Raw genomic sequence first — 18649 nt, forward strand, 5'->3', positions numbered from 1 at the left:
CATATAAATCAGGTCTTGTAAAAGCATTGGCATAAAAATATGATTTTTTAAAAAGTTAGTGATAAAATCAAAACCCTGGTCTTCGGCTACATGTACATGTACTTGTGAATGTACTTTTTTATTAATACTTTGAGCACATTGTGTAAAGGTTAAACTTTAGTGTATAACATTTTCATTTTATTATAACAGATACATTTATATGTATCTCGCTGTGAAATGTTTTTAAAAGTTTTGTTGCATATACAAAAATGTACATGTATCTATATGAGTTATGGTTGCAAAGGGTCAGATGTCACAAGCTAAAAACAACTAAATACTGTAGCTACACAACTATAAATGTCCTGTAGTATCACATATACTTCTTATCTATCATTCTAAGGTTATCAAATGTACAGTCGGGTAATGACGTACAGGTATAGTATACACCCCATTTAAAAAGTATAACAAAATGTGTAATTCAATCCAATGTGAGCACGACATCAACCATACACAACTATATTGTTGTCCAAGTATTTCATTTATATGACAGATATCGATATAGACTTTATTAAACAAATGTTCATTATATACAATACAAATCATCATAATGAACATGATGATAGCCACTAGAGCAGTCAAAGCTGCATGCATTTTTTTGCACAGATTTAATTATTATTATTATCATATATAGACCATTCTGATATCAATATATTTACTGTTAAATAGACTGTTATAAATTTTGTATGCAGTTAAATTTATATTACTAAAACAGAGACAGATAACAGCTTAGTACTGGTATAATGTTTCATTTGAGGGTGTTAATATTGCATTGGGTTGTTATAACCTAGTTTTAAAAAATTATGTAGTTATAAAAAATCAATGTATATTTGAATACTGTTTAATTTCATATTACATGTATTGGTTTAGTTCTCAAAGATTTAAAGAATCAATTTCTCAAAATACTTTAACACAAGTTGTGTGTTTCTACACTGAAAAAAAAGACAGTGTAACTGCAGGTATTGAGATTTAATCAAACTACTGTAAAAATGAAAAAATATATAAAATAATAAACACTTTTAAGGTTTTTTAAAAGTAAAGAATTTTACTGTATAACTCTTTGTAAATTTTGATTTTTCTACCCTCTTTCCTTTATTTACCTTAAGTTTAACTAGACTGGCATTATGATTTCCTCAAATGTATTTATGCCTTCTAACAGCTCTCAAAAAATCACCATAGGTTAACAAGCATATAAGAAAAGTCTGACATCCAGAAGTGACGGTTGTCAAAAATAAACAAACAATAGTTTCCCAAAATTCTTAATATACACATTTTGCAAATGGCTTTCATATTTTTTAAAACTTTAAATAATCTTTTATATTTGGATGTGAGTATTCCAGAATTAATTATCTTTCAAATAATACCAACTTTGTGGAAATACAGCTTGTGATACATTTTATACAGCAAATCACAGTAACTATTTTTTCTTAGTACAGTTTACTTTATGCCATCAAACTTCTGAGGGAAAGCGTTTTAGTGGTTTGAAACCTTAAGTGTGGCCTATATTATGAAAAGGTTGTGTCAGATATGAACAAAAATTTATTTCATGAATCTAATTAACATATGAGTACATTTTATGTATTTGTTTAAATCAAGATCACCATGACTTTGATAAACATAAAATTTATGTTGTTATACAAGTACATTGCACTTTTCCTTTCCAAGCACCCTTTTAAAACCTGATATTAAAAAATTCTGCATTACTTCTTGTTAACTGCAAGACTTGACCAAAAAATGCAACGTTGCATTAGATATGTACATTGTACATACATTGCTTACATTTATGTAAAATATTTCATATCTCAATTTTAAATGTAACAAATGAATGAATTGAAAATAAGAAATGTTAAAACAAAAAATTTAAAAGTGAATAGGGGCACCATGTAGAATTTTTAATTCAGGTGAGCCTGAGGCCAGGCCCATAATTTGGTTAAATTATTCCTGTTTTTTAAAATGGCTTTACAACCTTGTGAAATAATGAAAAAAACTACATTGTATGACTGCTACATACTGTATGTACATTGTACCTGTTATGTAGATAATATTAATCAATAAGCAGAAACTCAAATGAACTAAAGGTTCTGCGTACAATGTATATATATAGAGCATACATGTACCTGTGCTAATTGTTTTAATAATCTCAAACTAACGTTGCAGACTGTAACCAAACAAATTTTTATCAAGATTTTTGTTTTAATAATGAAAACTTATTTGATTTTTTTATTTATAATATAATATTAAGAAATCAATTCAAAATGATAATTACTGAAGAAGTTTAACTTTTTCAAACTCTATATGCAAAAATGAACAAAGATAAAATGTATAGTTTGAAATATTCATATACATGTACATGTATGCACTCCCAAAATTTTGTATTTATGTCAATGTCGTCTATCTGTCTGAATACACAATGGTGTCCATGTCGTCAACATGCAGTATCAAGGATAATTAAAGATGTTGAGAATAAATAAATTAGCAAAATGTATACACACCCTTATATTATGAAAATTGAATTAGTCATTGAAAATATATATAAAATGGATCTTTTATTTTTTTGCCTTAATATGAGTATAAAAGCACCCTTTTTTCTTATCAATGTTGATTGAGATATTTTTTACAATGTCATATGCGAAGAAAATGATGGCATTGTGGTTTATACAAAACAACAATTGTGTATATATTGTATGTTAAATATTGAAGGAATACAGTATTAAGAGTTAGCGCTACCTACTTTTATCAGACACAATGGTTCCACAACTAAAGGCATACATGTTATATTTAATTAATGCTTATATTGTCATTTTCGCACCGTTGTCCTAAAAGGTATCATGCAAGTTGCACTTTATTAATTAAAGGGATAAAAATATAATCATAAATATGATTGTGAATAAAGAAATTGCAGATCAAATTTAAAATTTAAAAGCCCAGTTAAGTGTAATGTTAAACATTATAGTTTGCTTAAAATTATCGAATATTTCTAAAAATTTGATGTCATGTACAAGTTTGTGTTAATTAAATATAAAACCAGTTTTCAACAATATTGAATAGCAAAAAATGATATGTGCAGATTAGGGGTACATGTTGTAATATTGATCAAAAGGTGTTTTAGATAAGGCCTGTATAGCAAACATTGAATGTGAAATTACTTTAAATTAAAATTAATACTGATTAAAAAATAAACTGCAAATTCTCAATACAATATTATATCTATATGTATTTATATTAAATCAACAGAAAGCAGTATGTAGAATAAATGTTATACAAGATATTGCTATACAGGCCTTACAAAAATTTCAAAGATCCTGTGCTCAAATCTTCCTGTAAATGGTCAACCTCAAAAGCTTCTGACTCGTTGTCATATTGCACATCATAAATTGTATCTGGGGCACCATCAACACCAGAAACTATGCTAGTAACAGTACCAGCATACCATTCTGATGTCCCTGAAGCCTCATCTATAATCCATTTGTGTGATATGCGGCGATTCAGAAATTTTGTCTTAGATTGACATTTACGAGAAGATTTGGCCACAGGAGCAGAAATTAAGGGCAACGGACTGTCAGGGCAACTTGCATGCCTTTTTCTGGGTTTTGCTTTGGGGCGTTGTTCAAACCAAACTCCAGGTTCGCGAATACCGGGCTGTTTTCGGTGACGCGGATGGACAAGTTCTGGTAAAAGAGCCTTAAAATAAAATGCCTTCAGTTTTGGAACCATTGTATTTACCCATAAATCAACATCTTTAATTATTCTAAGCACTACCATGTCAAAGGGATTGGTACGTCTTACAACAAAGTCACACCAGGAGCAATTCAATATATTCAGTTGCCCTTGTATCTGGTGGTAATGAGAATGGGATTTTTTAATGAAAAAATTCCCATTCTTCCGTTCAAGGGGGAAATTACTTACCTTCTGTGTGGCTTCAACAATAGACATAGTATTGTTATGCAAGACATTTTTTATTTCAATTAAGCCACACTCTCCCCCTTGAACAAAGACTTTGCCGTCAGTACTGGCACCAAGAAAGGGATGTTCCCTTGAAACGACAAATCCCATGTCCTCTATCCTAACCACGTTAATACAATTGACTGCCCTATTAAGGATATAATCCTTTTTTGAATTAGCTTCCTCTTGTAAACCCTTTCTAGTAAAACAATTACCACGAAAGGTTGAATACAAGAATCGTCTGACAAGAGGTTCAACCTTGATCCCAGGATTACGTCGCACAACATCAGCGAAAGCAGATGCAGTGATCCGCTTACGCCTTTCCTCATGCCAGACTCCACTATGAGACTGTTCTTTGGTCTGGGTCTCTAGGGCAGTCAATACGGCCTCATCAACATTGATGTGCTTACCAAGGTATTCCTGAATATCAGCCTGCAGAGTGTCAGAACTAACACCAGGAATACATTCAAGGGCGTCTTTGCCATACTCAAGAGTAGACTTACTCTTGGCAGATACAGCAGCAGATTTAATTTTTCTTTGGTAAGCTCTGGCCTTGTATTCAGGGCGACTTTTGTACAACCTGTTCAAAAGAAGCTTCTTCGACCTACGGTTATAATGGATATCAAACCATTGACCAGCCTTAGTGCCAGTAACCTTCTCCCATACCGTTGGTGACCACTTAGGACCGAAATTTTTCCTAAGCCCACCACCATAGCATCGTGCATGCCATGAACCACGGTTGACCCTGTTGTAAAACTTGCCTCCGTCAAACTTTGCTCGGATCGACATCCAATTTTCGGCAAGATTGGTTGTCTGACAAGTTATCAAACTGCTGGCTTTATTTTCTAACCTTACAAGCAAACGCGAAATGTCTTGTCTTAAAACAGGGTCAACATGGGAGACAGGATTTAAACTATCGCCTCGCGACTCCTCCTGGGCGGTCAAAGATGAGATTTCGGACCAAAGTGTACTTTGCTCATCTAAAACTGAAGCAATAACATCCTCATTGTCAGTGGGATTTGTGCTAATTTCATCCTCGACAACTGACTGTGATAACATACATAATAAAGTTTGATTTTGAGTGCATACATGTAAAGTTTCATTTGTGCTAGCTGATTCCTTCCTTTGCTTTGCTACCTTACAGAAATCGTCACTACAGTTTTCATGTATACCAAATACATGATTCACTGTATTAAGGATGTCATGCTTCAGTTTCCTTATAGCCAGCGGTCGATTTTCCTCTTGTGCTCGTCGACGGATAGCGCAGCGAATGGAACTGGTAATGCGTAATCGATTAGCTTTTGTCAACTTATTCTTTCCCTTATAGCTAGGCTTATCCATTACCAGTTGCTCAAGGTGTGAACGAAGACATTTACATGCGTGATTAGCACACTCTATTTTCTCGACACGTTGTCCCCAGACTGGAACATGCTGCCTTATTCGAGCTTCAACAGAGCTGTCACCATCGGCAACAAGACGCATATACCTTACACCATGTTTTCGTTCAGCCTCGAGAAAACCCTCGACAATGATGTCAGCCTCCATTGCCTGACTGCTGCCAGTCCAATTCATAAAGCACTCATGAGCTTTTGGAGGTACACCTTTTGTCTGGGCAGTTTTGCAGATGTAACAAAACTTGTTTCTCACACCTACGTGGAGAATTTTACCTGTTGCTGCGCCGATGATGATGGCCACGCCCCCTAAAGCATTGTAAGTATGCTTGTGCGCCCTTTTTGACCAGCCACCATCACAAATAACTGTTATTGCAGGGACACCCTGAAAAAAATCATTTCTATCAATAGCTAGATTTCTCTCTTCAATACCTGCAGCTAAAATGTCTTCTTGGAGGGTATCTAACCACCACTTGCTTATTTCTGTCTCTATTTTAGTAAATGAATTTGACGAAATACTTGGACAGCTAAAAGTTGCCATGGTTTCACCCAACTGGGCACCACCATCACCTGTTACCATGGAACCCCATACCCCTCGTACATTGACATCAAACATGTCATTGCTCAACATTGGGCTTGATGTGAACTTGAACTGCTTGTGACAACCTTGACACTCTGCAAACATAACACTAGCAAGACCAAGATTTCTTTCATCAAAAAAGAGCTTTAGTGGTTCAATATCTTTCATATCACATACCTTTGGGCATTGAATTACATGCAATGTTATTTGTAATATGTGTTTCCTGAGTAGATCCAAGTTCAGTAACCTATAGCCTTCGGCTAGAACAGGTTTATTCTTACATATCTTTAACTTAAGACCTTCATTTGGTGGCAAAACAGTGTATGTAGGTGGACAAACAGACGGAAAGGAAGCATGCTTTGGTCTCAATATCATACGTAACCCCCCTTCCCTGGCTTCACTCTGTACAGTGTACTTGTTAGACGATAGGGTTTACCACCAGCTTTACAGGACCTTCTTGCTCTGGTCATATTGAAAAATGACCTTATAAAGACTAAATAATAAAAATAAATTCTTCAAAATATCAATGTCAGTCTGTGGACCACCATACAAAATTGTAAATGTAAACAACACACATGGTTTGCTATTAAAATACATTTTTATTTGTTGGTTATATGCAAAACTGTTTTGAAATGCACAATAAGTACACACAATTATAGGGAAAAAAATATATAATAAAGGGAAAAAGTTTAATAGCAACGAGAGTTCTAAAAAAAGAAAATATGTCATCACGTGAACGTTGCCCAGTATGCACATTTCATTTTGATTATAGTGAAATAAAAAAGATCGGATAGGCCGATCAATATAATTTTTAGCTAAATAGACGAAGAATATGTTGTGTGTGTCTATTACCTATACCTTTTATATGAAAAGACTATTGATTTCATGCTAAAGACACAAATCCTTATCTTGTTTACAGTATCTCATTCTGTGTTTGCCTAATTGCAAGTACAGGATATTACTACACAAAATATAATCCCTACATACACAAGCAAAAATAGATTGAATTACTTTAGTTCGTATAAAATAAACCAAGCTCCGCATTAATATTTTTAAAAGAAGTATTATGCATGTTTTGTATAAAGAAATAATTACAATGTTATTGCATTGCACCAATAATTTTCAAGCGTAGGAATCTAATGCAATTTTTGATATAAATTTTGCGCTATTTTCACGTAAACACTCCAAAACCTTTTCACGGATTAATCAGGTTTTATATTGTATATATCTTAAAAACGTGATAGATTTTAACTTAGAAAAATGTTAAAAATCAGGTTAAGTTTATATATTAAATTATAGCATATTTAAGAATTGTCGTAAAACCGGAAGTCAACTTGCGATAACAGATGCTTTGAAGAAGTGCAAAATGTGCACAGCAGAAAACGAAAATCAAAATTCCGGCTTGCCTTTGCCCTGACGAAGATGTTAAACTTTATAAATACAGTAAGAACACAATCCCAGCTTCCACACTCAATCCAGCATATGTACCCGCGCAGACCCAATTTTTAGCTGCACAGAAAACACATTCAAATATTTTTTTTTTATCAAACTTTAATGTTATCTTCAAGATATATGTACAGAGCGTCTACGGGGATATTTTCGGGAACGACGGTTCTCAGAATAAAAAGAAATAGCCAAAAACAAAATTGCGATTTTATTTTCTTGAAAAAATGGCGTCAAAATTCAGGTGTTGGTCACCCCCTTAAGATCAGTTATGAATATTGTCAATTATAAAGTGACATTTTCATAATTGTTTTCTAAACTTAAAAAACAAAAAAAATAATCCCCAAGAACATACTTTTAGATACAAAACCACGAAATTTTAACCCCACGAAAATTAAATTAATGTTTATAATGTTCTAATTCGTAACCTCAACCGAACATTAAATATTTATCAATATAAAACAAAACTCTCACATGGGAGTCGCCACTTGCAAAAGTCAAGTGCATTTTTATTCAGGTAATAAGTACACGTAATTCATTTTATATCAATGAGACTATCAACCTGTATATAAATATTTGTTTTATTTATTTATTTGGAAAAAGGCATCTAGAGCACTTGACTGTAATGACTCGAATGCCTTTAACTACTATCAAACCACCCGTGCATGAAATTCTTCCCGCATGCTTGATAGATCCAATCAAACAGACCTTTTTATAAATAGCATACACATGTTCTTTACCAAACATAACAAACTAGCATCGATCTATGTATTGATTATGTACAACTTTGAAAAATGTAATACAGTATATGGAAAATACATTGCCTTGTATCGTTTCTTTTGCTGACTAGTATATGTATTAATGTATTGTTCTTTGATTTCAGTATGTTATAAACATTTGTTAAATTAATGATGAGCAATTCTTTTAAATTTTTTTTTATTACTGATGAGTGAATATATAATAAAAGTGTACCTGTACATTTTTACAGTTGAGCATAAATTACTCATTTGATGACGCACTGCATGTTTTTCTGGAAAAAAAACTCATTAAGCGTTGAAAACCAAACGTTTTTGGAATTAATATACCTTGCACGTTTCTAGGGTTAAAACAGACCAGATGATTCTACATTTGGTATGATTTCTTATGCATTAACAAGAATCAGACACAACTTATTGACACTTTTCGGATGGTCAAAATGAATACGACAATATGCTTTCTATAAAGATTATCAATTTGCGGATCTTAAAAGAACAAAAATCAAAAGCATCCAACTATGATATAAAACCTTGAATGTTTTGAATGCAGATGACAGTTGACTAGTGTTGTTGTATTGTAAATTTTTCTTACTTTCACTTGAAATTAAAAATGTAATTGTGTACTTCTTTTAAAGGTGAACTGCGCACAATTTTGATACGACAATATGCTTTCTATAAAGATTATCAATTTGCGGATCTTAAAAGAACAAAAATCAAAAGCATCCAACTATGATATAAAACCTTGAATGTTTTGAATGCAGATGACAGTTGACTAGTGTTGTTGTATTGTAAATTTTTCTTACTTTCACTTGAAATTAAAAATGTAATTGTGTACTTCTTTTAAAGGTGAACTGCGCACAATTTTGCAGTTAAACATTATCATGGTCGTCTGTGACACAAATAAAAAACAATCGACTAAATAATGAAACTTATTAGTACACATATATTGTGTTTGTTGTCGTGTTGTTTTGCAATGGCGGTATATGTTTCTCTCCCGACTTGGACTTTTGATGAAAAAAAAGTAAATTCACAAACATACTGAACAAAGTGTCACAAAAAGGATTAAAAAAACATAACGAACCCAACCAAAAACTAAGGGTGATTTCTGGTGCTCCGGAATGGTAAGTATATCCTGCTCCACATGTTGAACCCATCGTCAACCAACTCGTGATGGCGTCCGTAAAATTAACGAAGTTGATTGTGGTCTGGCATTACGAGTCTGATCTTTTAATTACCAAACGTGACTTATAACCCATTATGACTGTTTTGCTGAGTGTGAAATCTCATTGCTATAAGACGTGTCACGATACTTTTCTATCCAAAATTAATGTATTTAGTTTTGATGTTTTATTTGTTGTTCGCATTGGATTTTGTCAAATGACTTATCGTTTGTAGCTGTAATTCTTATTTAACTGTTGTATTCGTGTGTTATGGTAAATATAATTATTACCTAGTTCATTAATAAGATTTTAGTTTGGTTCAATTAAATTTATACGATATATTCGGTTCACAGTTTGTTTAGAATAATACAATTAACTATCTAATTCCTACCACAATTTGATATTAGTTGTATCGTAATTTTCATTGTTATTAATGAATGTTATATCAATATTACAAACCTAATCTTGTATTGCATCCTAATTCTATCCTTAAAAGGGAATTTTTTAGAAATTTAAATGTGACGTCTCGTTGTGCGTAATTCGCTTTGGTTAACTCGGCTGTGAATTTATATGGGCTTGTTTAGACGTTTCGTCTCCGAGGGTATCACCAGCCCAGTAGTCAACACTTCTGTGTTGACATGAATATCAATAATGTGGTCATTTTTATAAATTTCCTGTTTACAAAACTTTGAATCTTTGAAAAACTAAGGATTTTCTTATCCCAGGTATAGATTACCTAAGCGGTATAAGGCACAACTTTTTGGAATTTTGGATCCTCAATGCTCTTCAATTTTGTTCTTCTTTGGCTTTATATGTATTTTGATTTGAGCGTCACTGATGAGTCTTATGTACACGAAACGCGCGTCTGGCGTACTAGATTATAATCCTGGTACCTAATTATATTGTTTTATGTATCCGTCTTCATTATGTAGCTAGTCACCAATTCGGTTTCATCATGTATATCTATTATATAGTCATTTTATAAAAAGAAAATACTGTTTGCAAAAGTAGGAATTATTCTAAATATTCAGGATGTTTTTATGCCAGCCAAAAAAAAACCTGACCGTTTTATGCACAATTTTGGGAATTTTTGGTCCTCAATGCTCTTTAATTTTGAACTTGTTTCATCTGAGCGTCACTGGTTAGTCTTGTGTGGATGAAACGCGCTTCTGGTGTATTAAATTCTAAACCTGGTACCTTTTGGTAGCTATTATTCATGTGTTTCTCTGTCCTCTATTTTCTCCCATTTATGTGTATTGTAGTGGTGGAAGATATTAGCAAGCACAATCGAGGGAATTGTGCAAATGATGATACAAGCATGAAAATTACCACAAAGCATCATTATTATATACTTTTTAAGAAATAACTGCTGGCCATTAAAAAAAATATTTTTTTTCAAGATGGCCACGGCTATTTTCTGAAATGGCTGTTTTCTTCATTTGAAAATACTGATTTTTCTAGAAAACTTTTCTTTGAACTTCTTTTAGTAAAAACCTATTACCAGGTTTGGCGGCTACCTTCCTTACATCACATATTTATTAAAAATGAATATTTTACCTATCCAGTATTTGCGCATGCGCGAAAATGTTACAAAATTCTTTCAAAAACATTTGAACTATTAACTATATATTAAGTGATTTTGGATTTCTAATGATATTATGAATTGGGTTAATAATACTTTTCAAGGTTATGATACACATGTGTTTAACACTTTTGCGCATGTGCAAACTATTTATAGACATCAAGAGCGATTTGTATGCACTACCAGGCAATTCTCAGGTATTCGATGGATAAGGCGAAAATGTGGTGAATCCTGCAGAAACATCAGTTATAACTGCAGATCAGCCACTTTTGGAAATGCCTAAGCAAATTCACCGGGAATGGCCTGATTTGTACAGAGAAGATAAGTTTATCGTCATATTTGATGGATTGCACATTGAAATGACTTGCTATAAAACTCTTGGTGATATATTGCGTGATAGGGGATGGACATGTTGTCTTACTGAAGCCAATATTGCAACACCAAGAACGGCAGATTCTTTTTATGTATGTTCAAATGTACCTAGGACTAGACAGGCGCATCAGACAACTGCATGTATTTTGCTTAAACTGTTAATTTCGGATTATGAAAGCTAAACTCAGAATATATAATTATGTCATGACTCTGTGACGTTCAATGATTTAAATGACTGGTGTAAGGAAAGAGAGTCATCTCGACCACAGTTTCATTCCTGGCGTTCAATTATAAAATAAGAACTTCTTCTGATTTTGATATTATGCTCATTTCATGAGTGAGATTTCGTACTTTACAAACAGTCCGTATAAAGCATGATAGCGTATTGTTTTAGGTCTTGATCGTGTAAATTATGCTCGATCGTTACCGACACATCTCCAAGATATGACTTCCCTTCCTGAACATCACCCACAGGTGGCAATGGAATTTGAAAATTATAATTTCACTGTACGTTAGGCCAGCAAATTTCTTTCTTATAACACATTTGATCAGACACAAAAACAGAATAGTGCAATTGTGAAGGGCGATGTTGGTGCTCTAGGATTAACCGAAGATCCAATTTAGACTAATGGATGGTAGCTGGACCAGGAGTCAGTATACTAGAAGATGAATTTGAAAGATCTTGTGGTTGGGTCATTCTGTAACAGATGAAGGACCTAATGAAGACTCTACGAAAACACAAAAAAAATGTCTTTAAACAGCTTTAAAGGCTTTGTAAAGTGATAAACGAGTTTAGAAATTTATTTCTAGAAGAGTCGTCAGATTTGTAAAAAGATACTCCATTTAGGAAATTGTTGAACAGGTAAATATGTAAGTAAACTGATATTGGTCCAAACAATACGGAGATCTTTTGAAGCAAATTCAAAATGAAGGAGAACCTGCTTTTTATAACCAAAAAAAAAAATAACAACTTCCTATTTTGGACGCAAAATTAAACTGGAAACTTCTTTGTCAAAAACAAAGCTAGAGAACCTCAAAAGTGATTGGGAAACTTCTTAGACTTCTTATCACAGTAGACAGTTTTACTTGGGATATTTCTTTATCCATAAAAACTAAACTGCTCCTCCGTCTGTATCTCGGGATATTTCTTGAAATAGTTGTATTAAATCGCTAAAAATGGGTTTACTTGAAACATGGTGCGATTTGCTGATCCAAATTCGGACGCATTTATCGTTGGTGGGGCAGCAATGGTTAATTCCAGGTCACAAAGTTGGGCAAACATATTTGATGGTTATGCAAATAATGTCATACTGCCTTACATATAATCTTGCATCGATAAGTATTCAAGAGTAGACATTGTATTTGATGTTTACTAAATGAATAATATAAAGGCTGTGACATTACAAAGGCAAGGTTTTGTGCCAGATGGAAAGGTGTTGGTTCTGGTAGAGCACCAAGGGTTTGGAGCATTTTTCTCTGTGAAGATAACAACGAAACGAAATTGTTTGGAGCAGTTTTCCCTGTGAAGATGACTACGAAACGGAATTGTTCAAGTTTCGTGCGGACAAAATTGCTTCTTAAGAGACTAATAAAAATGTGTATGTTACTCATGTTGAAAATATTCTTTGCGATTTCAATAAGGATACTTTCTATCTACCCCTTGTTATCATGCCGAAGCAGATACACGAATGTTTGTCCATGTTCGGCATGATTATGAGAAGTGTTGTAAAATGTAATTTTAGGTAGTACTGACACAGATGTAATAGTATCGAGAATTGCAGCAATCGCAAAACTAGGTAGAACACATTGTGGATAGGTTATGGAAGGAATGAAGACTTTTGATGGCTTCCTGTACGTGACATATCAAATGCGTTTGGTCCTTGTGTAGCTGCTCTTCCTTTCGTCCATGCATTCAGTGGATATGACACTTTTTAGAATTGTAGTTGGAAAGAAAAGAGGTCAGCTATGCTAACAATGGTTTTTCCAGATGTAAAGGACGTTGTTTTGGACTTAAGTATTAAGCGAGGCACGATGTGAATTGTTTGACAGGACGCAGCGGCATTGTGATGCAATTCCGCCTACAAGAGGTTTTATTCCAGAGCACATCACAAGAGAAGGAAATCAAGGGGGAGTTGTTTTGGCTCAGCCTGATTCATGTATTCGACAGGTACATGTACCAAGTCATGAACACTGGGGTTGGATGAAAGAAAGAATCAATGACAGTTGGAAACCGAATTGGACTTCTTTGACTGCCGTTGCATCCTCGTTTCAGGAACTTTTGAAATGCGGAGGAAAAAATCCAGCTGTGTTGGTGACTGTAAATGCTACCATTCTGGCCTTCCTTGTACGGGTTGTTGTATAGGCAACTGTCAGATAATTATAAGATTAGCAATCTGTCTTTCTAACTAAACTAAGCATTATAACTTAACAAAGAGTGTTATCACTTGTTAAGTTGATGGAAATTATAAAAACAAAATTCTACGTATTAATTTGCCTCCATTTTGGAACCGGAAATCACTATTTTACTTCATTTATGTGTAGTTTTGTCGTACTTAGGAACTGTTTTTAACGTTTTATCATAACTTATTTGGGATTATACCTATAACACATCTTTCAAGGATTTAAATCCCTTGTGAAATTGCTTGAAAGTATAAAAATTGAAATTTTTGACTTTCTTGCCGGCATTTTGAAACCATAGTCACCTAAAGTTTTATTAATGTATTGTCTAGTCGTAATTTAGGAACTGCCATTTGCTTTTAATCAAATCTAACATTGGATTTTACATCTAACACACTTTTTAAAGGATTACCGAATTATTGCCAATTTGTAATGACGCCATTTCCCAAATGTGTGATGGCCATCTTGAAAAATAGATTTTTGTTCTGGCCAGCAGCGGATTGTTTATAAGTATCATTTAGTAAACCTTTATACCAAATTTCATGCTTGTATCACGATTTGCACACTTATGTCCATAATATCTCCCACTATAGTGTAATGTAATGTTGTCATTTTAATGTTATATTAGACATTGTCATAAAAGTTGGAGGTTTTCCATGCCACAAAACCAGGTACAAGTTCAACCCACCATTTACATGATTTATGTTTAAAATGTCCTGTACAAAGTCAGGAAAATGCCGGAAAAAGCCATGAATATGACCATAGCTGTATTTAAGTTCGTTTCTGTGTATGTTACATTTTGATGTTGTGTTTCTGTTGTTTTGTAGTTCTCCTCTTATATTTGATGTGTTTCCCTCAATTTTACTTTGTAAACCGGATTTGTATTTTCTCAATTGATATACTACTGTTGCCTTTATTTAAAAATGAAAAAGTAACAATTGGAAATCTGAAATCATCTCTTTTGAAGTAAAGTTTTGTTTTCAACCGACCTTCATAGTCAAAAATATACGTCCAAATGAAATCTCAAAATCAAAAGCTCAAACACATCAAACGAGTGGACAACAACTGTTACATTCCCGACTTTATGTAAAAAAAGGGTGGATTGAACCTGTTTTTAAAACTGCTATACGTCTTACTTGTATGACAGTCGCATCAAATTCCATTATGTTTACAACGATGTGTGAATAAAAAAGACATAATAGGCAAAATTGTCATAAGAGTGGTGCAGCAGTCATCACTGTGTCAAAATCTCAAATAGAACATAAACAAATAAATATTAAACATTGAAGCACAAAAAGCATCTATCAAATTTCACATTCATTGCTTATTTACATATGTATTTTAAATCAACCCATAAAGGATTGAAATATTTGAAGTCCTGTGACTGCATTCACATCAACGTTAGTGTAGAGTCGCGGCGTGTTTGACGTCAACATGTATACAGGAAGAAATATGAAAACAATTTTATTGATCGAAGTGTTTTCAAAATTATAATTTCACATGGTGAGTTGTGGTATATAGGGCCTAAAAATCAAAAGTTTCTTTAGAACTTATTTCAGAAGACCGAGATTTAGAATTATACAGAAGTTCTTTAGAAATTTTAAGAATACACAAATGGCTAATACTACTAGGCAAGTAAAATGATTTGTCGTTCAAAGTTTTTACAAAATTATAATAGAACAATAAAATAATGGAACAATAACACAATGGTGGAATCTTTAAAAGAACAGATGCACGACACATGCACCAAAGAAACACAACAGGTAACACTTATAAAACAAAAGTAAAGATAATACAAATACCACATTAACAGGATTGATAAGTACGGAGCCACGTCCAATGGATATCACAGAAAAGAGACCAAACAGTAAAAGTAATAAAAATAATAGAACAGAGAAAATAAAAGAACAATATAACACGTTATTAAGACAATACACCTGTAATGAATATACATGCTGCATTATGAATGTTCAACAAATACCTACACTGGAAAATAGCATTAATTCAGGGGTAATCAGTTATATATATATGTAATTCAGGTCTTAAACAGGGTATATACTGTAGCATTCCCGGGTAATGGCTTATATCCCCTTCGCCTTCGGCTCAGAGGATATAAACTCCTCACCGGGAATGTCTACAGTATATACCCTGTCTGAGACCTGAATAACATATTATATCGTTTGGTCTTCCTTTTTGATATTTTATTTTTATTTTTTTTATTCCAGGCCCACTGATGAGTCGTATGTAGGAAAAATACACGACCGGGAAACTATTGATGATCGCTTTATCAAGTACTCTATTCCTTAATCTGAAATTGCTACTATAAGCTTTTGAAAATAATTGATAATTAATATGCAAATAATTTAATTTTATGATTGCTTTGTTAGGAATAGTATTCCTTATCCTAATGTAGTTAATTAAAGCTTTGCAAAGAAATGTTATACTCTATGCATAATAATTTGAATGGACTAAAAAAAATGTTGTTTATGCTGTATTTAGTCCCCTCTACAACGGAATTTGGTTTACATGCACGCGTATACAAATAACGGTGTTAATCTAACGCAATCATATGTTTGAACGTTTTTTTCAATTAGACGTGTATTATATAATTATATGAATTATTCGTAAACTTGCGCAAAAGTAAAACACAAAATACAATTAACATTTGTAGAAAAATCGATACCTGATGTTCTAAATTACAACATTCAATTTCACAACATTTACCGGTAAAGTGAAATATCTTCACCCTTGATAGGTATACAAGTATTGATGAAATTTTTTACGTCTATTGTTGTTGACCTTTGGAGCCCATTTAATTTGTGATATGTTTAGTAAAATTTTACTTTTTTAATGCAGAATATATAATATTGTAGTTTTTACACTTTTTATTGAATCTTTATAATTTTATAAATATATAATATATTTTATTCGTAACCCAACAATGTTAGATCTGCAAATTTTTGAAAGTAATTTTTTGTTCTTCTCTGGCCTGGACTCGAACTCACGCCATTGAGATAGCATGCACCAAATCGCCTTGCACTTTGCCCAACGCGCTAGACCACTCGACTATCTAAGCTCTTTACAACTAAAAACGCTCTCATAATTTTTTGTCTAGCGTTTTAACACAGAAAATGATCTATTAAGCATGAACATGGAATTCCTACAAATCAGCTGAAACATCAATCTCTGAGGATCTTACAAATTTATATAGAATGAAGTCACATAAATAATCATATTATAAGTACGTCTGAACCAGTGACAACCCTACGACAGATTGTATACATTAGATCACCAGTGATGGTGATACAAGGCTGAACATACATTCTATATATACATGTACATCATTGTCGTAATACCATCCCAACAATGTTATACTAACTAGCAAATGTAAGATGTACTGGATCGTCTAGAATAGGCGATACTACGCAGATGAGGAAAATGTATCTAATAATAACGAATAAAATATATGAATTCATATAATATATATTTTTAGTGTACTTTAAAAGTTACATGTAAAATTCCGCTGACTTAATCATAATTAATTTATTGATAATGAAGTAAGAAAGATGTTACACGTACATTATTATTACATGTAGTAAGACGTACATAACTTGCATAATCAATATTAATGAAGAAAACACAAAGACCGTCGATATGTATTGTTATATAACTAGCTAGTATAATAAAAGTACTTCTAATTTGTGAGATAGTTTAGAAAAAATTTACTTTTTTAATTCAGAATATATAATATTGTCAATTTTTATTTAATCCTTATAATTTTATAAATATATAATGTATTTTTTTCGTAACCAAACAATGTTAGATCTGCAAATTTTCGAAAGTAATTTGTTGTTCTTCTCTGGCCTGGACTCGAACTCACGCCACTGGGATATCATGGCACCAAATCGCCTTGCACTATATCCAACGCGCTAGACCACTCGACTATCTAAGCTCTCTACAACTAATAAAGCTCTCATCAGTTTTGATCTTACACATAACATGATCTATTTAAAAGCATGAAGATGGAATTCCTACAGATCAGCTGAAGCTTCAATCGCTGAGGATCTTACAAATTTATATAGAAATGAAGTCACGTAAATAATAATATTATAAGTACGTCTGAACCACTGACAACCCTACGACAGATTTTATACATCAGATCACCAGTGATGGTGATACAAGGCTTAACACACATTTTATATCTACATCATTGTCGTAATACCAACCCAACAATGTGATACCAACAAGTACATGTAGGATGTACCGGATCGTCTAGAATAGGCGATACTACGCAGATGAGGAAAATTTATATAATAATAACTATTAAAATATATAAATTCATAGAATACATATTTCTAGTGTCCTTTAAGGTTACTTGTAAAATTCTGCTGACTTTATAATAATTTATATATCGATAACGAAGTATGAAAGATGTAACAAGTACATTATTAAGACGTACATAATATGCATAATCAATTATATTAATTAAGAAAAACAGACCGTCGACATTTATTGTTGTATAATTAGCTAGTAAAATAAAAGTACTTTTATTTTGCTATTATAGCTGAATATATATTAGAATACCTTATTAAACGAATTAAGTATTGACAATTTAATTGGAAACTCAACATATACCCTCACGACACTTACCAAAGAGGAAATCCTGAATAATCATAGGTCTGTTCTATGTTCCTTTGGAATTGCAACCAAAGATGAAGAACTGGATCTTCCATTACTGTATTGGATACCCAAACTACATATTAAGTGTCCTTACAAACAACGGTATATTGCTGGGTCTTCCAAGTGCTCCACGAAAGAGTTGGTATTGCTTTGCTTCATAAAAAAAGAATGGTCAACGTAGATACAAGTATCTTGTCTTAGAGAGGGATAAATCCTACTTTGTAAAGGATCACTCTGGTTCAAACAAAAAATTCTCTGAAACTGATATTATCAAGATGCTTGATTTCTTGATTGAAAAAAACATATTTGTT

The sequence above is a fragment of the Mytilus edulis genome, chromosome 9, assembly GCF_963676685.1.
Source record: "Mytilus edulis chromosome 9, xbMytEdul2.2, whole genome shotgun sequence".
Lineage (NCBI taxonomy): Eukaryota > Metazoa > Mollusca > Bivalvia > Mytilida > Mytilidae > Mytilus > Mytilus edulis.